This window comes from Echiichthys vipera, assembly GCF_963691815.1.
Source record: "Echiichthys vipera genome assembly, chromosome: 17".
Taxonomy (NCBI): Eukaryota; Metazoa; Chordata; class Actinopteri; order Perciformes; family Trachinidae; genus Echiichthys; species Echiichthys vipera.
In genome coordinates, this window is record NC_139842.1 from 3,444,191 (window position 1) to 3,451,357 (window position 7,167).

Sequence of the window (7,167 nt, forward strand, 5' to 3'; positions counted from 1 at the left end):
GAAATAGGGGGGGTAGCCCAAGTTTCAAGTCTCTAAACTAACCCTAACTCCTAAACCCTAACCCTAATCCTAACCCTAACCCTAACCCTAACCCTAATCTCAAACCTTAACCCTATTTTAAATAGGCCATAACTTTTTATAGGAACGTCGTAGAGACTCCATCTTGGTACCGATGGAAAGCGCAGGGCCATAAATAGGGGGGTAGGCGAAGTCTCAACAAATGAGCACCCAAGGGGAAAAAAATAGGCACAGAATTGTTCAAGATCAAAGGGTTCCAGACGTCCGATCGCAACGAAACTAGCACCAGTGCACTCAGCGCCCAGGAAATAGGGGGGGTAGCCCAAGTTTCAAGTCTCTAAACTAACCCTAACTCCTAAACCCTAACCCTAATCCTAACCCTAACCCTAACCCTAACCCTAACCCTAACCCTAATCCCGAACCCTAACCCTAACCCTAACCCTAACCCTAATCTCAAACCTTAACCCTATTTTAAATAGGCCATAACTTTTGATAGGAACGCCATAGAGACTCCATCTTGGTACCGATGGAAAGCGCAGGGCCATAAATAGGGGGGTAGGCGAAGTCTCAACAAATGAGCACCTAAGGGGAAAAAAATAGGCACAGAAATGTTCAAGATCAAAGGGTTCCAGACGTCCGATCGCAACGAAACTAGCACCAGTGCACTCAGCGCCCAGGAAATAGGGGGGGTAGCCCAAGTTTCAAGTCTCTAAACTAACCCTAACTCCTAAACCCTAACCCTAATCCTAACCCTAACCCTAACCCTAATCCTAACCCTAACCCTAACCCTAACCCTAACCCTAATCCCAAACCCTAACCCTAACCCTAACCCTAATCTCAAACCTTAACCCTATTTTAGATAGGCCATAACTTTTGATAGGAACGTCGTAGAGACTCCATCTTGGTACCGATGGAAAGCGCAGGGCCATAAATAGGGGGGTAGGTGAAGTCTCAACAAATGAGCACCTAAAGGGAAAAAAATAGGTACAGAATTGTTCAAGATCAAAGGGTTCCCGACGTCCGATCGCAACGAAACTAGCACGAGTGCACTCAGCGCCCAGGAAATAGGGGGGGGGGGGGGTAGCCCAAGTTTCAAGTCTCTAAACTAACCCTAACCCCTAAACCCTAACTCCTAAACCCTAACCCTAACCCTAACCCTAACCCTAATCCCAAACCCTAACCCTAACCCTAACCCTAACCCTAATCTCAAACCTTAACCCTATTTTAAATAGGCCATAACTTTTGATAGGAACGTCGTAGAGACTCCATCTTGGTACCGATGGAAAGCGCAGGGCCATAAATAGGGGGGTAGGCGAAGTCTCAACAAATGAGCACCTAAGGGGAAAAAAATAGGCACAGAATTGTTCAAGATCAAAGGGTTCCCGACGTCCGATCGCAACGAAACTAGCACCAGTGCACTCAGCGCCCAGGAAATAGGGGGGGGGGGGTAGCCCAAGTTTCAAGTCTCTAAACTAACCGTAACTCCTAAACCCTAACCCTAATCCTAACCCTAACCCTAACCCTAACCCTAATCTCAAACCTTAACCCTATTTTAAATAGGCCATAACTTTTTATAGGAACGTCGTAGAGACTCCATCTTGGTACCGATGGAAAGCGCAGGGCCATAAATAGGGGGGTAGGCGAAGTCTCAACAAATGAGCACCTAAGGGGAAAAAAATAGGCACAGAATTGTTCAAGATCAAAGGGTTCCAGACGTCCGATCGCAACGAAACTAGCACCAGTGCACTCAGCGCCCAGGAAATAGGGGGGGTAGCCCAAGTTTCAAGTCTCTAAACTAACCCTAACTCCTAAACCCTAACCCTAATCCTAACCCTAACCCTAACCCTAACCCTAACCCTAACCCTAATCCCGAACCCTAACCCTAACCCTAACCCTAACCCTAATCTCAAACCTTAACCCTATTTTAAATAGGCCATAACTTTTGATAGGAACGCCGTAGAGACTCCATCTTGGTACCGATGGAAAGCGCAGGGCCATAAATAGGGGGGTAGGCGAAGTCTCAACAAATGAGCACCTAAGGGGAAAAAAATAGGCACAGAAATGTTCAAGATCAAAGGGTTCCCGACGTCCGATCGCAACGAAACTAGCACCAGTGCACTCAGCGCCCAGGAAATAGGGGGGGGGGGGGGGTAGCCCAAGTTTCAAGTCTCTAAACTAACCGTAACTCCTAAACCCTAACCCTAATCCTAACCCTAACCCTAACCCTAACCCTAATCTCAAACCTTAACCCTATTTTAAATAGGCCATAACTTTTGATAGGAACGTGGTAGAGACTCCATCTTGGTACCGATGGAAAGCGCAGGGCCATAAATAGGGGGGTAGGCGAAGTCTCAACAAATGAGCACCTAAGGGGAAAGAAATAGGCACAGAATTGTTCAAGATCAAAGGGTTCCAGACGTCCGATCGCAACGAAACTAGCACCAGTGCACTCAGCGCCCAGGAAATAGGGGGGGTAGCCCAAGTTTCAAGTCTCTAAACTAACCCTAACTCCTAAACCCTAACCCTAATCCTAACCCTAACCCTAACCCTAACCCTAATCTCAAACCTTAACCCTATTTTAAATAGGCCATAACTTTTTATAGGAACGTCGTAGAGACTCCATCTTGGTACCGATGGAAAGCGCAGGGCCATAAATAGGGGGGTAGGCGAAGTCTCAACAAATGAGCACCCAAGGGGAAAAAAATAGGCACAGAATTGTTCAAGATCAAAGGGTTCCAGACGTCCGATCGCAACGAAACTAGCACCAGTGCACTCAGCGCCCAGGAAATAGGGGGGGTAGCCCAAGTTTCAAGTCTCTAAACTAACCCTAACTCCTAAACCCTAACCCTAATCCTAACCCTAACCCTAACCCTAACCCTAACCCTAACCCTAATCCCGAACCCTAACCCTAACCCTAACCCTAACCCTAATCTCAAACCTTAACCCTATTTTAAATAGGCCATAACTTTTGATAGGAACGCCATAGAGACTCCATCTTGGTACCGATGGAAAGCGCAGGGCCATAAATAGGGGGGTAGGCGAAGTCTCAACAAATGAGCACCTAAGGGGAAAAAAATAGGCACAGAAATGTTCAAGATCAAAGGGTTCCAGACGTCCGATCGCAACGAAACTAGCACCAGTGCACTCAGCGCCCAGGAAATAGGGGGGGGGGGGTAGCCCAAGTTTCAAGTCTCTAAACTAACCGTAACTCCTAAACCCTAACCCTAATCCTAACCCTAACCCTAACCCTAACCCTAATCTCAAACCTTAACCCTATTTTAAATAGGCCATAACTTTTGATAGGAACGTGGTAGAGACTCCATCTTGGTACCGATGGAAAGCGCAGGGCCATAAATAGGGGGGTAGGCGAAGTCTCAACAAATGAGCACCTAAGGGGAAAGAAATAGGCACAGAATTGTTCAAGATCAAAGGGTTCCAGATGTCCGATCGCAACGAAACTAGCACCAGTGCACTCAGCGCCCAGGAAATAGGGGGGGTAGCCCAAGTTTCAAGTCTCTAAACTAACCCTAACTCCTAAACCCTAACCCTAATCCTAACCCTAACCCTAACCCTAACCCTAATCTCAAACCTTAACCCTATTTTAAATAGGCCATAACTTTTGATAGGAACGTGGTAGAGACTCCATCTTGGTACCGATGGAAAGCGCAGGGCCATAAATAGGGGGGTAGGCGAAGTCTCAACAAATGAGCACCTAAGGGGAAAAAAATAGGCACAGAATTGTTCAAGATCAAAGGGTTCCCGACGTCCGATCGCAACGAAACTAGCACCAGTGCACTCAGCGCCCAGGAAATAGGGGGGGTAGCCCAAGTTTCAAGTCTCTAAACTAACCCTAACTCCTAAACCCTAACCCTAATCCTAACCCTAACCCAAACCCTAACCCTAACCCTAATCTCAAACCTTAACCCTATTTTAAATAGGCCATAACTTTTTATAAGAACGTCGTAGAGACTCCATCTTGGTACCGATGGAAAGCGCAGGGCCATAAATAGGGGGGTAGGCGAAGTCTCAACAAATGAGCACCTAAGGGGAAAAAAATAGGTACAGAATTGTTCAAGATCAAAGGGTTCCAGACGTCTGATCGCAACGAAACTAGCACGAGTGCACTCAGCGCCCAGGAAATAGGGGGGGTAGCCCAAGTTTCAAGTCTCTAAACTAACCCTAACTCCTAAACCCTCACCCTAACCCTAATCCTAACCCTAACCCTAACCCTAACCCTAATCCCAAACCCTAACCCTAACCCTAACCCTAACCCTAACCCTAACCCTAACCCTATTTTAAATAGGCCATAACTTTTGATAGGAACGTCGTAGAGACTCCATCTTGGTACCGATGGAAAGCGCAGGGCCATAAATAGGGGGGTAGGCGAAGTCTCAACAAATGAGCACCTAAGGGGAAAAAAATAGGCACAGAATTGTTCAAGATCAAAGGGTTCCCGACGTCCGATCGCAACGAAACTAGCACGAGTGCACTCAGCGCCCAGGAAATAGGGGGGGTAGCCCAAGTTTCAAGTCTCTAAACTAACCCTAACTCCTAACTCCTAAACCTTAACCCTAACCCTAACCCTAACCCTAATCCCAAACCCTAACCCTAACCCTAATCTCAAACCTTAACCCTATTTTAAATAGGCCATAACTTTTGATAGGAACGTCGTAGAGACTCCATCTTGGTACCGATGGAAAGCGCAGGGCCATAAATAGGGGGGTAGGCGAAGTCTCAACAAATGAGCACCTAAGGGGAAAAAAATAGGCACAGAATTGTTCAAGATCAAAGGGTTCCCGACGTCCGATCGCAACGAAACTAGCACCAGTGCACTCAGCGCCCAGGAAATAGGGGGGGTAACCCAAGTTACAAGTCTCTAAACTAACCATAACCCCTAAACCCTAACCCTAATCCTAACCCTAACCCTAACCCAAACCCTAACCCTAACCCTAACCCTAATCCCAAACCCTAACCCTAACCCTAACCCTAACCCTAACCCTAATCTCAAACCTTAACCCTATTTTAAATAGGCCATAACTTTTGATAGGAACGTTGTAGAGACTCCATCTTGGTACCGATGGAAAGCGCAGGGCCATAAATAGGGGGGTAGGCGAAGTCTCAACACATGAGCACCTAAGGGGAAAAAAATAGGTACAGAATTGTTCAAGATCAAAGGGTTCCAGACGTCCGATCGCAACGAAACTAGCACCAGTGCACTCAGCGCCCAGGAAATAGGGTGGGTAGCCCAAGTTTCAAGTCTCTAAACTAACCCTAACTCCTAAACCCTAACCCTAATCCTAACCCTAACCCTAACCCTAATCCCAAACCCTAACCCTAACCCTAATCTCAAACCTTAACCCTATTTTAAATAGGCCATAACTTTTGATAGGAACGTCGTAGAGACTCCATCTTGGTACCGATGGAAAGCGCAGGGCCATAAATAGGGGGGTAGGCGAAGTCTCAACAAATGAGCACCTAAGGGGAAAAAAATAGGCACAGAATTGTTCAAGATCAAAGGGTTCCCGACGTCCGATCGCAACGAAACTAGCACCAGTGCACTCAGCGCCCAGGAAATAGGGGGGGTAGCCCAAGTTTCAAGTCTCTAAACTAACCCTAACTCCTAAACCCTAACCCTAATCCTAACCCTAACCCTAACCCTAACCCTAACCCTAATCCCAAACCCTTACCCTAACTCTAACCCTAATCTCAAACCTTAACCCTATTTTAAATAGGCCATAACTTTTGATAGGAACGTCGTAGAGACTCCATCTTGGTACCGATGGAAAGCGCAGGGCCATAAATAGGGGGGTAGGCGAAGTCTCAACAAATGAGCACCTAAGGGGAAAAAAATAGGCACAGAATTGTTCAAGATCAAAGGGTTCCCGACGTCCGATCGCAACGAAACTAGCACCAGTGCACTCAGCGCCCAGGAAATAGGGGGGGTAGCCCAAGTTTCAAGTCTCTAAACTAACCATAACCCCTAAACCCTAACCCTAATCCTAACCCTAACCCTAACCCTAACCCTAACCCAAACCCTAACCCTAACCCTAACCCTAATCCCAAACCCTAACCCTAACCCTAACCCTAACCCTAATCTCAAACCTTAACCCTATTTTAAATAGGCCATAACTTTTGATAGGAACGTCGTAGAGACTCCATCTTGGTACCGATGGAAAGCGCAGGGCCATAAATAGGGGGGTAGGTGAAGTCTCAACAAATGAGCACCTAAGGGGAAAAAAATAGGTACAGAATTGTTCAAGATCAAAGGGTTCCCGACGTCCGATCGCAACGAAACTAGCACGAGTGCACTCAGCGCCCAGGAAATAGGAGGGGGGAAGCCCAAGTATCAAGTCTCTAAACTAACCCTAACTCCTAAACCCTAACCCTAATCCTAACCCTAACCCTAACCCTAATCCCAAACCCTAACCCTAACCCTAGCCCTAATCTCAAACCTTAACCCTATTTTAAATAGGCCATAACTTTTGATAGGAACGTCGTAGAGACTCCATCTTGGTACCGATGGAAAGCGCAGGGCCATAAATAGGGGGGTAGGCGAAGTCTCAACAAATGAGCACCTAAGGGGGAAAAAATAGGCACAGAATTGTTCAAGATCAAAGGGTTCCCGACGTCCGATCGCAACGAAACTAGCACCAGTGCACTCAGCGCCCAGGAAATAGGGGGGGTAGCCCAAGTTTCAAGTCTCTAAACTAACCCTAACTCCTAAACCCTAACCCTAATCCTAACCCTAACCCTAACCCTAAGCCCTATTTTAAATAGGCCATAACTTTTGATGACAATTTTCTATGACCATGTAAGCACCGTTCAGGGCAAGTTCTTTGTAATGCAAATTCCTTGGCACTAAACCTGATTCTGATGACTTTTCCTGAAACAAATTATGTTGTGACTGATTCAAGGATTCTTTGGACATATTACATTTTGACTTTTTCGACAAACTATACTATGACTTTCTGTGTCTTGTTCTTTGGACGCCCTTTTTTGTGATTTAAAAAAAAAAAATTACGCCATGACTGCTTTAAACAGGCCATCCTGAGACTGATTCAGGGATTTTTTGACATACTAGAGCTAATGTGTCAAACTGATCCAGTAAAGGGCCGTGTGGCTGCAGGTTTTTATTCCAACCAAGCAACA